This window comes from Balaenoptera borealis (genome assembly GCF_965194805.1).
Source record: "Balaenoptera borealis genome assembly, chromosome: 14".
Classification (NCBI taxonomy): Eukaryota; Metazoa; Chordata; class Mammalia; order Artiodactyla; family Balaenopteridae; genus Balaenoptera; species Balaenoptera borealis.
The window spans coordinates 27,958,157-27,980,798 of NC_138875.1; the positions used below are offsets into that span (position 1 = coordinate 27,958,157).

At 41.5% G+C, this 22,642-nt stretch overlaps 1 protein-coding gene and 1 long non-coding RNA gene across 7 annotated transcripts in view; one reads left to right on the plus strand and one right to left on the minus strand.

Moving 5' to 3' along the window:
• LOC309610451 overlaps positions 1 to 22,640 on the plus strand; it is an 80,735-nt gene extending 58,095 nt beyond the window's left edge. For 2 of the 3 annotated variants that reach the window (XR_014233947.1, XR_014233949.1), the window contains 2 exons: positions 16,299 to 21,637; positions 21,751 to 22,640. This is a non-coding gene — a long non-coding RNA (uncharacterized lncRNA). The remainder of the gene's footprint in view (positions 1 to 16,298; positions 21,638 to 21,750) is intronic. The other variant, XR_014233948.1, reaches the window with a different exon arrangement.
• SLC14A2 (solute carrier family 14 member 2) overlaps positions 1 to 22,642 on the minus strand; it is a 450,437-nt gene that overhangs the window by 173,273 nt on the left and 254,522 nt on the right. The gene's annotated exons all lie outside the window — the stretch shown is intronic.

The following is a 22,642-nucleotide window of genomic DNA, read 5'->3' on the forward strand; positions in this document are numbered from 1 at the left end:
GGTATTGTTGAGTAGATTGAATGAAATAATGACCTTGGCTCAATAAATATTATCTTCCCTCCCATTTCTTTATTCTCCACTCCCTATATATGGAGCCCAAGCCATTCGTCTCTCCTCACCACTGCAAGGAAGGGCCAGTTTCATACCTGCCACGTCCAGACGACCATTGAGAAATGCTACTTGTGTTACTCAACCCTCACAGTGACCTGACTTGTCCTCACCAGATAATAGCTGATCCCACTCCTCCCACAGTGCCATGGAAATCCCATCTCTTTCTGAAACTGGATAGAACCTGGTGAAAAGGCAGAGATGGACCCACTTAAACTTGCTACTTTTTCTGCCTCTGTCTCTGAGCCTTACCACTCTGAACCTCAGCTGGCACAGCAGAGCACGGAAGAAAGGGTTGTGAACAAGGAAGTCACAATGATTCCAGCCACCATGATCTTTCTTGGGGAGTTGCAAACCTGTGCACACCTACCAGAGGTTACAAATACTCATAAATCAGGGTGAACCTAGGATTTCAGGTAAGAATGTATTTTATAGTAACCCAGCATACCAATGAGACACTAGTGTTCCTTGGGGTGGGTTCAAATATAGGCCAAGTGGCCAGGAGGAGTGATTATTTCTACAAAGGATAATCTTTTTCACATGCTATATTCTTTCTCTCCATGCCCCTTTTTTAAAATAATAAGTAGCTAATTATTATCAATTTATTTGCTGCTTCTTATAATTACATTATCCATGATTAACTCACTGGAGTCTAATTTGATTCCAGAGTTATTTCATAGGAACACTCCATCATTGGGCACGGTGGGACTCTTGTGAGCACAGCCTCATTCTGTTGGGCTCTTGGAGCTCAATTAATGCACATGGAGAGGGACAAAAAAGAGGATAAGAAACTGCAGGCGCCTCAGTCTTGCTGAGTTGTAAAGTCCCTCCACATTCATATTTCATTTGATACTCATACTAGCTCTACAAGGTAGCTAGAATAGCTATTATCATCTCTAGTTTACAAACTGGGAAATGGATGCAGGTCAAATCATAACATGGAGCTCATGATAAGATTAAAACCCACGTTGATATCCAGCTGGTAAACCTTAAGAATATTAATGATTTTAATGGCAATCAGGTTTATGTTTTGAAGTTTGCCAAATGTTTTCAAATTCCTGATCTCATTTGATCTTTACAACAACCCTTTGTGGCAGAGTAGAAATAACACCCATTTTTGCAGAGGAGGTAATTTTGGTTTAGAGAAGTGACTTGCTCAAGCTCTTAAGGTATGAAAATGGGGATGAGAACCCTGGGCCCCTGCCTTATGATAACGTGTTTTGTACTATTATAGCACCACTGAATCCAAGAGCTTACTAGAAACATGTGGTTTAAAAGCAACATGGAAAAGCCACATGACATCATAATTACATTTCTTTAAAAGTATATTCTCTGGGACAGAGGCTCTTAATTTAGGGAGTCCGTGAGCCTCCCCTGAGATAATATTTATATAGGTATAAGTATATGCATATGCATGAATATGTATATATAAACCATATTTTGGGGAGAAGCTTTAAAACTTCCATCAGATTCTCTAAAGAGTGTGTGACCCCAAAACACCCAGTGAGTTAAATGATTCTCGTCTCATCTCCACCAATGGATGACTGAGGTTGTGGTGGGGGCACTTGGGACTGGGAAGGAGGTTAGAAGGCTTCAGAGGGGGCCAAGGAACAAAGTCACGTAGGCCAAAGGGGGCAAATGTTCTAACATGTGGGGTCCAGGCAATGGCTAAACAGTGACAAATGCTGCTGACACCAAAGGCTTGCACAAGTTGGCAAAGCATCTGGCGGTTAGAGAAGTTTCTGTGGAACTGTGGGACCAGAAAGCCGATGGGCAGGCATTAAAGAAGAAAATGGAGAAGAGGAAGGAAATACAGTGAGCATGGACGCACTTCTTTAAAATCTGGATTAAGGAAAGTGGAGCCAGGGAACGCTAATTTGCAGGGAAGCAGGACCAAGGAAAGTTCTCTCTCTTTTTTTTTTCCTCAAAAATGGGAGATGATGTGTTTGTCGAAGAGACCAGGTGAGAAAGAAAGAGCCTAGGAAGGAGGGGGTGAATCCTGAGCTGAGATGGAGTGTTAACTTCAGAATAGATTTGAGACTCTCCTACAGCAGGAGTGGTGATGGGAGGGAGAGGTGAAGATACAGTGCAAGTGTTAGATTCTTGCGAGTTTCTTGCCAATTTCATCTGCAGCACCACTTATGGCACTTTCAGCAAGCAGTGAGCTATGCCATTCAGCCGGGCTGCTTCCTGTCACCTCCAGGCACAAGCCTCTTGGCTCTGGGCATCTGGCAGCTTCTCACTGCCCTTCCCAGCCTGTTCTGAGTCTCTCCATTTCCCAGCTTCAGGCACTGACCCTGTCCAGGGGCTCCTCCTGCTGTTCCTTGAGGCCTCTCCTTGAGCCCCCAACTTCACAGAATTCTCTTGGGGGTGACTTCAGTAGTAAAATACAGAAATGTACTTGGGCAATGGTTTTCTTTGCTGTTGATTTGTATGATTGCTAAACCTTTTAGAAAACTTGAACTACAGATGTATCACTTTATTGTTACAAAATAGATTATATTTGGCAATTTCTGTATAAAGCTTTCTTTCTGGGCATTAGATAGGCATGGACTTCCAGATTGTTTCTAAAATACGAGTCTTCTTATTATTTTACTTTTAGTGCCTTTCTCAGAGGCATAACCTCCCAAGTTTATGAAGGAAACATTTTCAGTGAGATCCTAAAGAACATCTTTCTTCCTACTGAAGTTCTCTCAGTATGATATTCACCCCTGATTTCCTTTTCTAATAGAAGGTGTTCGGAAGGCTTTCAAAGCCTGGCTATAAAACAGGTTGTAAGGACATCTTCCTTAAGCTTCTGAGTTAGTGGGTCATTTTCTCTGGGAACAGGCCCACCACCTAAAAATCCTTTCTGCTCTGCAAGCCAGCTGGTGGCCACCAACCCTTCCTATGGCAGGACTTTGCCAGTGTTGGGGCTTACTTTTGAATCCCCCTTCATCCTTGGGGACCTCCTGCCTGTCTGTGTGTCTAACATGCTCATTGGTTCCACACTATGGCTATGAGCAAGAAGTAGGTTAAGTTAAAATGGATTTTGTTGGGAAGCTCAAAGCTGGGTGTCAACAGAGAGGCCTTCCTTGATCATCCTTTCAAAAATTATGTCCCTGGAGTACCTTCAAGAAGGCGGAGGCGTGAGATGTGGAGATCACCTTCCTCCCCACAAATATATCAAAACTACATCTACATGTGGAACAGCTCCTGCAGAACACCTACTGAACACTGGCAGAAGACCTCAGACTTCCCAAAAGGCAAGAAACTCCTCACGTACATGGGTTGGGCAAAAGTAAAAAGAAAAAACAGAGACAAAAGAATAGGGACGGGACCTGCACCTCTGGGAGGGAGCTGTGAAGGTGGAAAAGTTTCCACACACTAGGAAGCCCCTTCGCTGCGGAGATGGGCAGTGGGTGGTGGTGGGGAGCTTGGGAGCCACGGAGGAGAGTGCAGCAACAGGGGTGCAGAGGGCAAAGCGGAGAGATTCCTGCAAAGAGGATCGGAGCCGACCAGCACTCACCAGCCTGAGAGGCTTGTCTGCTCACCCGCCGGGGCAGGTGGGGGCTGGGAGCTGAGGCTCGGGCTTCGGAGGTCAGATCCCAGGGAGAGGATTGGGGTTGGCAGTGTGAACACAGCCTGAAGGGGGCTAATGCACCACAGCTAGCCGGGAGGGAGTCCAGGAAAAAGTCTGGAACTGCCTAAGAGACAAGAGACCATTGTTTCAAGGGGCGCGAGGAGAGGGGATTCAGAGCACCACCTAAACAAGCTCCAGAGATGGGCGTGAGCCACGGCTCTCAGAGTGGACACCAGAGATGGGCATGAAACGCTAAGGCTGCTGCTGCAGCCACCAAGAAGCCTGTGTGCGAGCACAGGTCACTCTCCACACCTCCCCCCCCGGGAGCCTGTGCAGCCCGCCACTGCCAGAGTCCCGTGATCCAGGGACAACTTCCCAGGGAAAACACACGGCATGCTTCAGGCTGTCGCAACGTCACGCTGGCCTCTGCCATGGCAGGCTCACCCCGCATTCCGTACCCCTCCCTCCCCCCGGCCTGAGTGAGCCAGAGCCCCCTCATCAGCCGCTCCTTTAACCCCCTCCTGTCTAGGTGAAGAACAGATGCCAGAGGGTGACCTACATTCAGAGGTGGGTCCAAATCCAAAGCTGAACTCCAGGAGCTGTGCGAACAAAGAAGAGAAAGGGAAATCTCTCCCAGCGGCCTCAGGAGCAGCAGATTAAATCCCCACAATCAACTTGATGTACCCTGCATCTGTGGAATACCTGAATAGACAATGAATCATCCCAAAATTGAGGCAGTGGACTTTGGGAGCAACAGTAGACTTGGTGTTTGCTGTATGAGACTAAGTAGTTTCTGATTTTTATGTTTATCTTAGTATACTTTTTAGCGCTTCTTATCATTGGTGGATTTGTTTATTGGTTTGGTTGCTCTCTTCTTTTTTTTTTAATACCTTTTTATTTTAATAAGATTTTTTATATTTAATTTTAATAACTTTATTTATTTTATTTTACTTTTTCTTTCTTTTTTTTCTCCCTTTCTTCTGAGCCGTGTGGCTGGTGGGGTCTTGGTGCTCCAGCCAGGTGTCAGGCCTGAGCCTTTGAGGTGTGAGAGCTGAGTTCAGGACATTGGACCACCAGAGACCTCCTGGCCCCATGCAATATCAGTCGGCGAGAGCTCTCCCAGAGATCTCTGTCTCAGCACTAAGACCCAGCTCCACTCAATGACCAGCAAGCTCCAGTACTGGACACCCTATGCCAAACAACTAGCAAGACAGGAGGAACACAACCCCACCCATTAGCACAGAGGCTGCCTAAAATAATAATAAGTTCACAGACACCCCCAAATACACCACCAGACGCGGTCCTGCCCACCAGAAAGACAAGATCCAGCCTCATCCACCAGAACACAGGCACTAGTCCCCTCCACCAGGAAGCCTACACAACCCACTGAACCAACCTTAGCCACTGGGGGCAGACACCAAAAACAACGGGAGCTACAAACCAGCAGACTGTGAAAAGGAGACCCCAAACACAGTAACTTAAGCAAAATGAGAAGACAGAGAAATTCTCAGCAGATGAAGGAGCAAAGTAAAACCCCAGCAGACCAAACAAATGAAGAGAAAATAGGCAGTCTACCTGAAAAAGAATTCAGAGTAATGAGAGTAAAGATGATCCAAAATCTTGGAAATAGAATGCAGAAAATACAAGAAATGTTTAACAAGGACCTAGAGGAACAAACAAGCAAACAAACAATAACAAACAACACAATAAATGAAACTAAAAATTCTTTAGAAAAAATCAATAGCAGAATAACTGAGGCAGAAGAACAGATAAGTGACCTGAAAGATAAAATAGTGGAAATAACTACCACAGAGAAGAATAAAGAAAAAAGAATGAAAAGAACTGAGGACAGTCTCAGAGACCTCTGGGACAACATTAAATGCACCAACATTCAAATTATAGGGGTCCCAGAAGGAGAAGAGAAAAAGAAAGGGATGGAGAAAATATTTGAAGAGATTATAGTTAAAAACTTCCCTAATATCAGAAAGGAAATAATCAAGTCCAGGAAGCGCAGAGAGTCCCATACAGGATATATCCAAGGAGAAACATGCCAAGACACATATTAATCAAACTAGCAAAAATTAAATACAAAGAAAAAATATTAAAAGTAGCAAGGGAAAAGTAAATAGTAACATACGAGGGAATCCCCATAAGGTTAACAGCTGATCTTTCAGTAGAAACTCTGCAAGCCAGAAGGGAGTGACAGGACATATTTAAAGTGATGAAAGGGAAAAAGTTACAATCAAGATTACTCTACCCAACAAGGATCTCATTCAGATTTGAAGGAGAAATTAAAACCTTTACAGACAAGCAAAATCAAAGACAATTCAGCACTACCAAACCAGCTTTACAACAAATGCTAAAGGAACTTCTCTAGGCAGGAAACAAAAGAGAAGGAAAAGACCTACAATAACAAACCCAAATCAATTAAGAAAATAGTAATAGGAACATACATATCGATAATTACCTTAAATGTAAATGGATTAAATGCTCCAACCAAAAGACACAGACTGGCTGAATGAATACAAAAACAAGACCCATATATATGCTGTTTACAAGGGACCCACTTCAGACCTAGGGACACATACAAACTGAAAGTGAGGGGATGGAAAAAAATATTCCATGCAAATGGAAATCAAAAGAAAGCTGGAGTAGCAATTCTCATATCAGACAAAATAGACTTTAAAATAAAGACTATTATACGAGAAAAAGAAGAACACTACATAATGATCAAGGGATCAATCCAAGAAGAAGATATAATAATTGTAAATATTTATGCATGCAACAGAGGAACACTTCAATACATGAGGCAAATGCTAACAGCCATAAAAGGTGAAATCAACAGTAACACAATAATAGTAGGGAACTTTAATGCCCCACTTTCTCCAATGGACAGATCATCCAAAATGAAAATAAATAAGGAGACACAAGCTTTAAATGGCACATTAAACAAGATGGACTTAATTTATATTTATAGGACAGTCCATCCAAAAACAACAGAATACACATTCTTCTCAAGTGCTCATGGAACATTCTCTAGGATAGATCATACCTTGGGTCACAAATCAAGCCTTGGTAAATTTAAGAAAATTGAAATCGTATCAGGTGTCTTTTCCAACCACAGCTCTATGAGACTAGATATCAATTACAGGAAAAAAAACTGGAAAAAATACAAACACACGGCGGCTAAACAATACACTACTAAATAATCAAGAGATCACTGAAGAAATCAAAGAGAAAATAAAAAAATACCTAGAAACAAATAACAATGAAAAAACGACAACCCAAAACCTATGGGATGCAGCAAAAACAGTTCTAAGAGGGAAGTTTATAGCAATACAATTGTACCTCAAGAAACAAGAAAAATCTCACATGAACAACCTAACCTTACACCTAAACTAGAGAAAGAAGAAAGAAAAAAAAAAAAAAAAAAGCCAAAGTTAGCAGAAGGAAAGAAATCATAAAAATCAGATCAGAAATAAATGAAAAAGAAATGAAGGAAACAATAGCAAAGATCAATAAAACTAAAAGCTGGTTCTTTGAGAAGATAAACAAAATTGATAAACCATTATCCAGACTCATCAAGAAAAAAAGGGAAAAAACTCAAGTCAATAGACTTAGAAATGAAAAAGGAGAAGTAACAACTGACACTGCAGAAATACAAAGGATCATGAGAGATTACTACAAGCAACTATATGCCAATAAAATAGACAACCTGGAAGAAATGGACAAATTCTTAGAAAAGCACAATCTTCTGAGACTGAACCAGGAAGAAATAGAAAATATAAACAGACCAATCACAAGCACTGAAATGAAACTGTGATTAAAAATCTTCCAACAAACAAAAGCTCAGGACCAGATGACTTCACAGGCAAATTCTATCAAACATTTAGAGAAGAGCTAACACCTATCCTTCTCAAACTCTTTCAAAATATAGCAGAGGGAGGAAGAAACACTCCCAAATGCATTCTATGAGGCCACCATCACCCTGATACCAAAACCAGACAAAGATATCACAAAAAAGAAAACTACCAGCCAGTATCACTGATGAACATAGATGCAAAAATCCTCAACAAAATACTGGCAAACAGAATCCAGCAGCATATTAAAAGGATCATACACCATGATCAAGTGGGGATTATCCCAGGAATGCAAGGATTCTTCAACATATGCAAATTAATCAATGTGATACACCATATTAAAAACCTGAAGGATAAAAACTATATGATAATCTCAACAGATGCAGAAAAAGCTTTTTACAAAATTCAACACCCATTTATGATAAAAACCCTCCAGAAAGTAGGCATAGAGGGAATTTACCTCAACCTAATAAAGGCCATATATGACAAACCTACAGCCAACATTGTTCTCAATGGTGAAAAACTGAAACCATTTCCACTAAGATCAGGAACAAGACAAGGTTGCCCACTCTCACCACTGTTATTCAACATAGTTTTGGCAGTTTTAGCCACAGCAATCTGAGAAGAAAAAGAAATACAAATCGGAAAAGAAGAAGTAAAACAGTCACTGTTTGCAGATGACATGATACTATACATAGAGAATCCTAAAGATGCTACCAGAAAACTACGAGAGCTAACCAATGAATTTGGTAAAGTGGCAGGATACAAAATTAATGCACAGAAATCTCTTGCATTCCTAAACACTAATGATGAAAAATCTGAAAGAGAAATTAAGGAAACACACTCATTTACCATTGCAACATAAAGAATAAAATACCTAGGAATAAACCTACCTAAGGAGACAAAAGACCTGTATGCAGAAAACTATAAGACACTAATGAAAGAAATTAAAGATGATACAAACAGATGGAGAGATATACCATGTTCTTGGATTGGAAGAGTCAATATTATGAAAATGACTACACTACCCAAAGCAATCTACAGATTCAATGCAATACTTATTAAACTACAAATGGCATTTTTCACAGAACTGGAACAAAAAATTTCACAATTTTTATGGAAGCACAAAAGACCCCGAATAGCCAAAGCAATCTTGAGAAAGAAAAACAGAGCTGGAGGAATCAGGCTCCCAGACTTCAGACTCTACTACAAGGCTACAGTAGTCAAGACGGTGTGGTATTGGCACAAAAACAAAAATATAGATCAACGGAACAGGATAGAAATCCCAGAGGTGAACCCATGCACATATGGTCACCTTATCTTTGATAAAGAAGGCAAGAATATACAATGGAGAAAAGACAGCCTCTTCAATAAATGGTGCTGGGAAAACTGGACTACATGAGCTACATGTAAAAGAATGAAATTAGAACACTCCCTAACACCATACACAAAAATAAACTCAAAATGGTTGAAAGACCTAAAAGTAAGGCCAGACACTATAAAACTCTAAGAGGAAAACATAGACAGAACACTCTATGATATAAATCACAGCAAGATCCTTTTTGACCCACCTCCTAGTGAAATGGAAATAAAAACAAAAATAAACAAATTGGACCTAATGAAACTTAAAAGCTTTTGCACAGCAATTAAACCATAAACAAGACGAAAAGACAACCCTCAGAATGGGAGAAAATATTTGCAAATGAAGCAATTGACAAAGGATTAATCTCCAAAATATACAAGCAGCACAATATCAAAAAGCAAACAACCCATTCCAAGAATGGGCAGAAGACCTAAATAAACATTTCTCTAAAAAAGATATACAGATTGCCAATAAACTCATGAATGGATGCTCAACATCACTAATCATTAGAGAAATACAAATCAAAACTGCAATGAGCTATCACCCCACATCAGTTAGAATGGGCATCATCAGAAAATCTACAAACAACAAATGCTGGAGAGGGTGTGGAGAAAAGGGAACCCTCTTGCACTGTTGGTGGGAATGAAAACTGATATAGCCACTATGGAGAACACTATGGAGTTTCCTTAAAAAACTAAAAATAGAACTACCATACGACCCAACAATCCCACTACTGGGCATATACCCTGAGAAAACCATAATTCAAAGAGTCATATACCACAATGTTCATTGCACCACTATTTACAATAGCCAGGACATGGAAGCAACCTAAATGTCCATCAACAGATGCATGGATAAAGAAGATATGGCACATGTATATAATGGAATATTACTCAGCCATAAAATGAAACGAAATTGAGTTATTTGTAGTAAGGTGGATGGACCTAGAGTCTGTCATACAGAGTGAAGTAAGTCAGAAAGAGAAAAACAAATACTGTATGCTGACACATATATATGGAATCTAAAAAAAAAGGTTCTGAAGCACCTAGGGACAGGACAGGAATAAAGATTCAGAAGTAGAGAATTGAGTTGAAGACATCGGGAGGGGGAAGGGTAAGCTGGGACGAAGTGAGAGAGTAGCATGGACATATGTAAACTACCAAATGTAAAATAGATAGCTAAAAAAAAAAAAAAAATACCTAGTGGGTAGCAGCCATATAGCACAGGGAGGGCAGCTCCGTGCTTTGTGACCACCTCGAGGGGAGGGATAGGGAGGGTGTAAGGGAAACGCAAGAGGGAGGGGATATGGGCATATATGTATACGTATAGCTGATTCACTTTGTTATACAGCAGAAACTAACACAACATTGTAAAGCAATCATACTCCAATAAAGATGTTAAAAAAAAAGAGATAATGTCCCTTTCTCTCACCCATTGCTCTCTGCCCTACTCACTCTACATTATCATTCTGCATAGGATATAATTGCCCTCATCTGATGGATAATTTATGTATATGTTTGTCTTTTCGGTGGAATGTGGGCTCCGTGGGAACTGAGACGCTTTCTGTTTTCAACCTGCTGTATCCTCACTGGCCTCACACTGTGCCTGGCCTGTGGTAAGGGCTCAATACACATTTGTTAAATTAATTGTTGAATATATGTGAGAAAAGAGCTCAACTGTGAGCCAAGAAATCCAGGCTCACATTCCGCCTCTGTCACCAACCACTGTGCCCCTTCCTCCTACCTCCAGCCCCTGAAGCCCCTTACAATGCTGACATTCTTTGGATGTTTGGAAGGAAGGGAAGTGTGGAAGAGGACGTGAACTGTGCTGATATTCAGAGTGGTTTACGTCTGACTCTGCCACTAACTCGGTGACCTTCAGAATGTTTAACTTTTCTGAGTTTCCAAACTTTTTGTATAAAAAGGGTTAATACTTCTCCTCTCATAGAGTGTCGTGAGCATGGAATAAATGATACATATGAAGAACTGGGTTTGCTCACATCTGCTGCTACTATCAGGGATCAGGTTGTCCTTGGGGATGGGAATGGTCTCGCTCATTCATCTTCCTGCTTTGACTGTCTGGTTTGGAGATAGATCACCATGTAATGCATGAAACACTGCTCCTCAGGAAACTAGTGTTGCCACATGGAGCCTCAGCTGGTCTTTGCTCATATCAGTTGATAAAGTGCCTTTGGGTGGCCTTCAAGATATCAGCAAGGTGGTCAGACTTGTGATCTGAAGCTTCCCCAGATTCTGGGAGAGTGGCACTTGGTCTCAAGTCATAGGCATTGCATGTCCCTTCCATGCTCCTCTCTGGGCTCTGGGATGCCACATGGCAGATACTAATTATTCTACAAGTTTAGTTCTCAATTTGGTTGACCTCTCTTATGAATCATCATACCTAAATGATCGGAATCCCTCAAGAGCTGGAGCCAAGTTATTAATAAATGTGCCTTTCCTAGTGTGTCATGGAGAGGACAAGAGAAGAAGTAGAAATGACTCACTTCAGTAAGATAGCAAGGTAGTCTCTGTCCCAGCAGAAATGCACATTGATGGAATCCCAGGGTTGGGGCTGAGACTGGACCTTGGCTTTAGTCACTGTTCCTCTGACCTGTCTTCAAGTCTTCAACTCCTCACCTGTTTCTGTAGGTCACCAGGTGGCTGGGTGGCATTTTGAGTTCTATAGTGGTTACTGGGGATTAGTCAAATGAAATTTGTTCCCTCCAGTTGGTTTAAAATAGAAATATGCTACCAGGATCTTAGAAATAATGCTCTTAGACCTCTGCCTTTGAAATTAAAAAAAATTTTTCTTACTTTGGCCAAAATTTCTTCCTCCTTCCACATGCCTGGGTCCTCTTTTTGCCACTTTTATCCCTCCTCTGTCCATCCTTCATTTCTTCCTGCTCCCCTATCCCCAAAGTCATTCATGCATTTGACAAATATTAATCAATCAGTGGGGACAAGGAGGGTATCAGACAGAGGAAGCAGCCCATGCAAAGGTCCACAACTCAGGGAGCTCACAATGCATTTTGGAAAACCCATGATTTCAGCATGATACCTCAAAGGGATCCAAGGGATAAAAGATGAAGTTTGGAAGAAAGTGGTGGCCAGATATTGAAGGACCTGACTTTCTGTTTTAGAAGTTTTGACTTTATCCCAAAGTCTACAGAGAAGCATTAAGAAAGGGTGTGTGTGTGTGTGTGTGTGTGTGTGTGTGTGACATGATCCGATTCTGTTTTAGAAAGCTCTGGCTCTGTTATGCCAAGAATGGATGGGAGAGCATTAGCTTGGAAACAAATTAAAGCTAAGACTACAGGAGGGCAGTGGACAGATGGGAGAGATGTGAAGGGAATAGGAACAATAAGGCTTAGTGACTGTGTCACTGATGGTGGGCGGGGAGAGAGAGGAGTCTGAGATGACCCCGGGTTTTGGCCTGGTCAAGTGGGTAGATGATGCTGGTAACCGAAGGAGGAACAAGGAGCAGTGTGTGTGTTTTTGGCAGGGTTAAGGATGGGGACTGTGGACATGAGGAAGGACAGCAAACAGAGCTGAGGGTGGGAGCATGAATGTACAGTGGCACCTGTACAACTTGGGAGTGCATGATTTCTCCTGGAGAGTTCAATTGCCCAATAGAAGAGTGGACTTTGGCTTTACAAGTAGTCAACCAGCTCTCTTCTGTCTGGTCCCTGGATGGCCCTTCTGATAGCACCAGTCTAGGGAAAGAAGTGTAGGACACCGACAAGGTACGCCCCTTTCTGCCCTGTCAGGACTTGACTTAAAAGGTGAGAGTGCACAGAACATTCGTCTGAGCTCCTCGCCTTTCCTCTCTGCAGACATAATTTGGTGGGAGCATGGCTTTCCGTTCAGATGATCAAGGATGTGGCATGATGTTTCCATTAGTTCTTATCCAGTGGCCTTATTGGGCCAAGTCAACATCAAAGCATCATTCATGGAAGGGGTAGCTGGGTTCTGTTCACTGAGCTCAGTTATTTTATCAAAAACCTTCATCAAATGCCTCATATGTGTAGGAAAAAAATAGAAATGAGGCACAGAGGAAAGTGAAGTTAAGGAGAATCTATAACTAAGAAATTAGTAGAAAACAACTCAAGTAAGAGAATTTTGGCCTAGGAGTCAGAAGACTAGAATTCTTATTTGAGCTCTGTGGTGCCTATAAAATAGTGGTTCCAAGCACAGTATCTGGAGTCAGAATGCCTGGTTCAAATCTTGGCTCTGTCCTTGACTAGCTGAGTAACTTTAGGTTATCACAAGGTTTAATGAATCTACTTAAGTACTCAGAAAAGTGCCTGACACAGAGGGTGAATGTTAGCTAATTCTGCTGTTGTTATTTTTCTTGTTAAGAGCTGTATGACCAGGAACAATTCAATTCTGTCTATAGCAACAATGTCTTCATTCATAAAAATAGGGCAAGATATTTTCTTTTCAGAGTGTGTTCTGAAAAGACTTGGGACTCCTCCACCTTACTCTATCATTTTATTCATTTTATCCATTATCTTGGATAATAAACTTATAAGTTTTCACTTGAAGGGCTCTGAAAAAAAAAGTTGTGCATCAGTGGGCCAGATGACCTAAGGTTCATCCTTAATAAAAGTATTTGATTCTCTGAGTGAAAGATATACCATTGACAATGGACAGTGGGATAGAATGGTCTCAGGGAGGATGCCTAACTAAGCCAGGGAGGGCTGCTTGGAAGAGGTGAGTTGGAAAGTTAAAATCTGGGTATTTCTAGCAGTTGATGGACATGGAAGAGAAGTTGCAATTCCTAAAGAGTGGGAAGTGTGAAGGATAAATGCAGAGCCAAAACTAGGGGGGGAGAAAAAGGTTAACAGCTCAATTCAAACCTATTCCAGGGTGGCGGGTGGGGTGAAAGGTAAATGAGTAAATGGGAAACAAGGGCTTCAAGTATAATTGACCCAAGTAGAAGTTTGGCTAAAGTGTGAAGTGATGAATGGCAAAGATGATTGGCTCCATTAAGGAAACCATCATTTAGTCTTTCTTGCATGGACAGGAAAGCAATGTCCAGAGTAGGCAAGCTCTTGTCCATGGGCATACGATGAGTCACTACTGGCTGTGGCAGCCGCTGCTAGCTGTTAACTAAGTAGTCATCCCCCATTCTTCCTGAGCAATACTTCCTTAGCAAACTTTTTAGCTGGGCACATTGCTGATTGGATTAAAGGAAACATTTCCTAGCCTCCCTTGGGGTTAGGGATGGCCAATACAATGTCCATGAAAGTTAAGGATTTTTAAGAAAGAATTTTTAGAGGCCTACAGAAAGCCGGTAGGAACCATTTTGGCCTTCCCATCCCCCACTTCTTCCTGCTTCCCACCTCGATGGCTTTTCGCTGCAAGTTCGTCTCAGGTCATGAAGTGGCCTTGGAGTTGGAACTCATATAACTAGGGGTAGCAGGGCAGAAAGATTGAAAGAACCTGCGTCCTGGAGATATTGTGCAGCCATCATATTAGCTCTGGACTGCCTACCTCTGAATTCTTTTAAGTTGGGAGAAATACTCTCCTATTGTATTTAAGCCATTATCATTCCTGGGCCCGATTCCTAGCCACAGAATGCTGTTCTTGATGCCCTGGCAGAGCTGGGCTGGTGGGGGCCCCTGTGTGTCTTGACTATCTTGCTTGGCAGTGCTTCCTGTATGACCCTACTGCTGTTGTGTGTGGAACTGTCTTGGTGTGTGTGCATGAGCAGAAACCCAAAGCCAAAATAATTTTCAAAGCTGTCAGCTCTGTTTCCTGCAGACTCACGCTCCCCACTGCCTTTTCATTTCCACTGGAGGAAAGAGAGGCTGCTGCAGAATAACTTTGTCTTTCTTGAATTGTTTACTACATCAAACACTCAATACCCACAGCACAGAATGTTATAATGTTAACATCTTGGCGGAATTAGGTTTAGTTATTTTTTTTTATTAAAGAAATAAAACATTATAGGTTGAGTTGAACCCTCTTTGTACTGTCCTTGAGACTATTTTCTTCCCCCTTCTTCCAAGAAACCAGCCTCCTGAGCTTGTATGGTTCTTTCTGTTTTTATGCTTTTACCCCACGTATGTTTAAATCCGTAAGTAACAGACAACATTGCTTTGTATGTTTTAAACATGTATATAAATGATATAGTAATAAGATCTGATTCTTTTCACTCAACTTGGAAGGTTCACAGCTATGAAATGTCAACTGATTTTCCATTGCCCTATTGGTGAGCATTTAGATTGTTTTTAAATTTTCAATATCGCAACAATGCAATAATAAACATTCTTTTACATGTCATATTATACATAGGAGAGAGTTTTTCTAGGGTACATATATCTAGATGTAAAACTAGTTGTCATAGAGACACATATCTTCATTTTAGCAAGGTATTTCCAAATCTCTCTCTAAAGGGGTTTAAACAATTTGCACTCCCTCCAAAATGACTGTGCTCATTTCTTGTGAAAACTTGGCACTGTTGAACTGTTTAATTTTGGACAATTGAATAAGTGTGAAGTGGTATTTCTCTGCTTTAATTGGCATTTCCCTGATTATTAATTAGGTAAAGCATGTTTTAATATATTTTTAGGCCATTTTGATTTACATTTCTGTGAACAATTTTTATATTTTGTCTGTCTTTCTATTGGGCTGCTTGTCTTTTACTTATTGTAGTGTTTTCCTTACATATTTTAAATATTAATCCTTTGTTGGTCAAATGCATTGCAAATTCCTCCTCCAAGGCTCTCACTTGTCTTTAGGCTTTGTTCACGGTGTCTTTGATCATATAGAATTCTTAAATTTTAATGTAATCCAATTTATTTACCTGTCTCTTTTGTGCTTTATTTGAATATTAAGAAATCCTTTCCTGATTTGATATAAAAATATCTTCCTGAATTTTCTTCTAATAGTTAAATTTTTTTTTTAACTTTTAGTTTTAAATCCATCTGGAGTTTACTTGCAATATTTTGTGTTATTTTGCATATGTAATAGAGCTCCAATGTTAATTTTCCAACATGGTGAGCCATTCGTTGTGACACTGTATATCAAACAGTCCATTCTTTGCCTACTCATTTGTAATCACCCCTGTCTCCAAAAATGCATGGGTCTCTTTCTGGACTTTCTAGTTTATTCCATTAGTCTCTGTATCTCTACATTTCCATCACTGTTGTATTGTGTGTTTTGATGTCTGCGACATAAGTCCCTTTTCTTTGTATTCTTTCTCAAAATTCTTTCAGCTATTCTTGGCCTTTTTTACTTTCATATGATTTAAATTTTTCCCCTAGTTTTATTGAGATATAACTGTCATACATCACTGTAAGTTTAAGGTGTACAGCATGATGGTTTGGCTTAATACATTGTGAGATGCGTATGATTTTGATTGACCTTTTAATGGAATGCTTCCTTCCCACCTCTTTCAGCAGGTACATTTCTTCCACTCATCTCCATTCCAAAGATCTGGATACCAGCTCCAATCCTGTCACCAGATAGCCATCTGTTCTTGGGTGAGTCATCTAACCTCTCTGGGTTTTAGTTTCTCAGTCTGTCAGATTTGTTCTGCCTACCTCACTGAAGTCCTGAGCTGATCAAATGAGATAAGGGTGTGAGAATGCTTTGAAGAGATAAAAACACTGAGGTAAAGTAAAAAAAGAGTTACAGACAATAATCTCAGGACTGACCTAAAACAAAAGTCAGACTGTTTTACCATCAGCTTTCTGCTTTCTCTACCCTTCCTGTCTCTTCTTTCTCCCAAACTTCCATGGTCGTGAAACACAGAGGTCTTCTATTGGGGTAGACTTATTATGATAATGGATCAGAAGCAACTTGGATTCATAAAGCCTGGGTCCAATTTTAGACTCTAACTTTGTGACTTAAGATAAGACACTCAAACTCTTTGATCTCAATTTATTCATCTCTACAAAAGGCATAATAATTCCCTCCCTGAGCTAGTTTTGTGAAATTCAAAAGAAATAATGCAGATGAAAGTACTTGGTAAAATGTGAAGCCTTATAATAATCAGAAGGAGTTATTATTAGTGTTGTTGCTGATACTTACCTGGAAAAAAGGACTTACAGGAAGGCAGTGATGTTTAAAGTGTTGAAGTGCTTTGCTCCCACCACTTGGATCAAGGCATGTAGGAGATTCAAACCCATTTTTTCTGTAAGTATGGTTGCCCCAATACAGTGCCTACACAGTCTTCTAGAAGATGCAGGAAGTCTCTTTCTTAAATACCATTCCCTTTAGACTTTGCAGCTTGGATGTGTGGAGAAGTGAAGGTGGTTGGGAGTGCATGATGTCCGTCTGCACAACAAGGCAGAGCTGCTCTGAGGCAGGTGCTGGGCTCAGTACTGACTTGAGAAAGTGAGAGCCTCCAGGGTTCAAGGGTGGGAACACACTAGTCTTTGTGCCCTTCTCACAGATACCATTTGGTAAAATGAACATAAAGCTCAGCCCCGATGTTCTGTGAAAGGACTTCCCTTGGAGTGAGCATATGGTAGTGCCCCAGCATCTCTCTAACCCTTGCTACTCAGACGACTGGAACATCTTTCGCTCCTGTGCCAAAATCAGACTTGAGCTTGGGCCAGATGACATTCATGGGTTAGATGACATGAAACTGTAACCCGCCTGCTTAATCTAAATACAGCATGCCCTTTTCCTTGGTAATTGGGTTCTTGCCTTTTCCTCAGTTTTTTTGAAACAGAATTTCTTACCCATTCTCTAGCCACTTTCATGGTTAATGCTGGACTCTACTGTTTTCACTAACAGTCTCTGCCAGAAGTTGCTGGAATCCTTCTAAGCCTATATCAGTTTTACTACACTTGCCTTAGCATCTGACAGTGTCCACCTTTCTGCTGTGGTTTGGGCAGAGTCCTGGATTTTTGACCTGGGTTTGGATTCTAGTCTCCAGAACTCATGATCTGCGTGCCTTTCCTCTGGGGTCCATACCATGCGTGACTGAATCTCATTCTTCTGTCCACATGTGACACCTGCCTGCTCTGGCTCCCATGTTGATGCAAAGTCAAGATTTAGGCTCTCCTTCCATACCCCGTCTTGTTTAGCTTTAAACTGTAGATGAAGCACGTGACTCTTGTCTTTCTGATTTGTAAGTTTCAAGTCTAGGACCACTTTGTGAAATCTCTCAAACAGACCACAGCTGACTTTATTATTTTTTTTCAAATGTGGACATAAAACTTAGGAATAGGTGTTCTAGTAGAAGCTGTGATTGTATATTTAGACTCTCCTTCATGAATAAAGGACAAATTCTGCCAGCTACTGGGAGTTTCCCCATCAGAAAAGAGTTGACCTGCCCAAGATCATAACCCCTCCTTGGGGCAGCTCACATTCCATGACTGCTTGATGTAGTCACAGCAATCAGAGGGAAAAGAGTTTAAAGGTACAGCCCCTTATGACAACTCTGAAAGACCATTTCATTTTAAGGATCCCCATGAGGTCAGCTGAGGCTTTGTGACAAGCCTGCAGCCCCTCCCTCTGCTCATTTCTGCCTCCTTCCCTTCCCCTGCAAGGGCTGATCCTTTGCACTCTCTTACTTCTTATGCACAAGTCTCCATCTCAAGTCAAATTCTCTGGAGACACTGAAGCGGGTGCCCACAGTTATTTTCTTGTTCAACAACCCACGCTCTCCATTGACTCACTACCTCCTTTCTCTGTAAATTCATCCTCCCTATGGTAGGAAACATAATGCCCATCCCCACCCAGAGATGCCCACCCTAATCTCCAAGAACCTGTGAATGTGTTACCTTCTATGGTAAAAGCGACTTTGCAGATGTGAGTAAGGTTACTGACCTTGAGATAAGGAGGTTATCCTGGATTATTCAACTGGACCCAGTCTTATCACCTTAAAAGCAGAGAACCTTTCCTGACTGTGGTCAAGATGTGACGACAGAAAAAAAATCAGAGAGATGGAACACTGTTGGCTTTGAAGGTGGAGGATGAGGCCACAAGCTAAGGAAAGCAGGCAGCTTCTAGAAGCTGGAAAGGGCAAGGAAATGGATCCTCCCGAGAGTTTCCAGAAAAGAACACAGCACCACTGACACTTTGTTTTAACCCAGTGAGACCCGTGTAAGACCCCTGACCTACAAAACTGTAAGACAATAGATTTGTGTTGCTTTAAGCCACTAAATTTGTGTAATGTGTTACAACAACAGGAAACTATTATATCCTTAGGGGTCATGTTAGTAAATACTTGTGCACTTGTGTGGCCTTGTTGTGTGCTTCACCTGTGTGAGCCTTAGTTCTCTCTGTAAAATGCTTAATTTGGGCCATATGCTTGCGAAACCCCTTCTAACTTGACATTTTATGGCCCTAAAGGCTAGATTCCCTACTTTGCAACGTTTATCTTTTCCCTCTAATGAGGCACTGTTCGCTTGTCTTTTTGATCATTACGCCGAGGCAAGCCTATCTGAGATGCCACAGGAAGCAATGGAGCAGCCATGTACCCAGGTCAGGAGTGAGACATTCTTTCTCTGTCTGTCTGGCTCTTCTGGTCTGTCTTTACACTGATTTCTAAATTTCTTCTTTCCATAACTCTTCATAACCATAGGAAAAAGGCATCTCAGTTGGTGAACAATTTATGAACCAAACCCTGATGACCAGTGGATTTTGTCATTTTTCTCTCACTAGTGGACCTGCATGTATAATTAAAATTTTTTCGTTTATGCTGAAAATTGTTCATTAAAGGTAGGTATCAAGCTTACAGGTGCAATCTGAGGTAGCAGCGTTCTAGCTGTTGGTGACACTTAACTCAGCCTTTAGGGAAATCCACCATTTTTAGAATTTAAAAAAATGTCCTTAGCCTGATTTTTGTTAGGAGTAAGTATAATAAAATGTGTCTGTAATTAAAATACTTATAAACCCACTAGACATAGTTGTTATGAAGGAAAAAAACTGGACTCTAAAATGGGATAAAAATAGAAACTCACTTGGCCCCTTCACCCTCCTTGTGGGAAACCAATACAGTTGCCAGTTCATTAAGTGCTCTGTGTTAAGAAAAACTGAGCTGACTTCAAAATAATAATGGCAATAGCATGGTGATAATGATGACTCTTTGCCGCATTTATCTAGCATGTTGTTTTTCAAAGCACTTTCTGTCTGTTTAGTTGTTTGAGCCCCAAGTTCTCAGTATTTCCCTAAGAAAGCGGGGGAGGTGGAGAGGGTGGGCATCATCCACCTGATTGGACAGATGAGGGAGCCCTGTCTTACAGAGTCTAAATGACCCTCCTGTTGTCAGAGTCACAGCTGGCCTGGGCCTGGGGATGCTCTCTACACAAAGATCCAAGTCTACTATAGCTCACTCTTCCTGGCAGTTGGGTCACCCAAAGCAAGGTCAAACCCTGTCTCCAAGGACCTTATACTGCAAACCTAAGGCCACCAGAAACAGTTCTTTCTTTGCTCTCAATAGAAAGAATAAAGTCACTAAAAATTAGTCATTAAAGTTAGCTGGGGAAAGGCCAAAGAGTTGAATGGATGAGAAAGAAAATCCTAAGAAACCTAGAAGTGGATTCCAGGCTGTTACCCGTCTCACTGGGGTTGATGATGCTGGCCAATGATGTGTCCACCTGTATCAGAGTGGAGGAAAAACACACCTTCTGCTTCCTTCCTGGCCCCACTCATGTTGCTTGGAGCAACTGCCAGGAGCCTTGCACATCATGGCCTCTGTAAAACGACATCACCAACACCATTGCTACTTGTTCCTATCCCCGTCCCCCAACCCAGGTGCAATTAGACTGACTAACTTTGAAGGAGACAAGACAACCTGAGGCCAGTGGTACAAAAAGGAAAAACCCTCAAAGGCATCCCCAACTCATCTGAACAACGAGGGGTGAGACTAGGTCTCCTCAATGATTCCATTCATTCCAACAAGATCTCATGTTACATTTGGTGTAATAGTATAATTTTGATCTAAAAATCCGGGTTTGAGAGCCAACTGGTGTCTCTGACTGGGCTATAACGTGATCTTGGTGATTATCACTTAGGCTCCATGAGGCTCAGTTCTCTCGCCGGTGACATGGGTGGTAATGGTAAGTCTCCTTTCCTGTAACTCTATAAGGTTGTCATGGGAGAGAAATGTTATGACTTTATTGATGGTGCTATCATTGTAAGTGAAGCCTAATACTAACAACGATATCACAAGAATCAGCAATGGTGGTAGTGCTGGGAAGGCACTTCTGAGATTATTCATCGTGTGGGGATACTTGTTGGAGAAGTTGCTGGTGTTGAGAAAATGTGTACTGTGTCCTTTCTTGAATTAATTCCTTGGGGCTTTACAAAGATCCTAAGAGCTAGACCATGTTATTTTCACATTACACAACAAAAATTTAAGGCAAGAAACTAAGAGAGACAGAACTGTGGTTTTAAAACTGTTATCTTGAGCCCTCAGTGGCTTCTGCAGCCTTCTAGTGTTGGCAGGCACACCTAGCACTGCCAGTATAGAACAACATTGACTCTTAAGAGCCTTGCTACAGTGGCTTGTTGCCTTAATCATGAGAAGGAAGTATGGTTGGCATTAGAAGTTGCTTCACGTAAGGCAGAATGATCCACTATTCAAAGAGTCATTGATACATCAACTAATCCCTGCTCTATGATTGATGTATGAATGCCCACTAAGAATATCCTCAGCAAGAACTTTCTAGCACTATGATTTTTCCTGACAGAGCCCATGCTGTGTGTTCTCCCACCACAGAGTGGAGTTTTGGGGAAGTGACTGCCAGCCAGGAATTAACCCAAGGCCTCTTTCATCAAGGTGAGGCCCATGTACCTAGTTCTCACCAATGGGATGTGATGTGTGTCAATTGTAGGCCAAGGTGGGTAGGAAGTGGGTGTGCCATTCTCACTTTCTTCTTTCCTGTCAACCAGGTAGATGCAGAAGATCCAGCATAAACTTCAAAGAAGACCCTAGAAGATGGTGAAGCCTAAGATAGGAGGCACCTCGGTTTCTGAATCACTGCTTTGACAAACTCTCATTTGGGCCTTATATTAGGGAACAATGAATCTATTGTGTTAAAGCACCAAGATTTGAGTGTTATCTGTTATACTAGCTATTGTACTATAGATTCCAGTGAAAAGAGATCCACCAGTACCTCAGACCTGGTCCCAATCCCCTGCCATCTTGGAAACCATTGACTTCCTTCCCTGTGGACACCACATCACCCATCCTAAGCAGCTTTCTTTGTGCTCTATATAGTTGTGGAGCAGCTGGTCTGCTTGTCAAGCAACCAATAAATCTATGTTTGGCAAAACAGTAGTTTTCATCAGTAAGTGACCTTAAGATAACATTTACATTGCTGGAGACATCATTCCAACCCTGAACCAGTGGCATCCCAACTCAGGCCCTCCTGGTGGCATGAGACAGGAAAACTAATGAAGTGTGGGGATCATTAATGACTTTATCTTCTCACTCACCCAGCCCCTCCCCCTTTTCAAACTTGCAAGTATGTTCAGCAGTGTCAGATCTGTTCATCTATTTTTGACATGTAAATAGAACCTATCTCTTTGGAATTTTGCAGAGAAGATGGCTGCCACGTGATCATACTAGCTCGTATCTGGAAGCAACCAGAATTGAGCTGTTAAGACACAGGCTCAAGGGGAAGAAGATCTTCACAGGACCCGGCTCTCTCGGGTCAATCACAGTTCCCATTGGCCCTAGTGACCTCAGAGGGGAAAAAATAATTTTAGTTTTCCATGGTAACATTATAGGTGGTAACAGCTGTTTTAGAAGACACAGAGACAGCAACAAGTTCTAGAACAT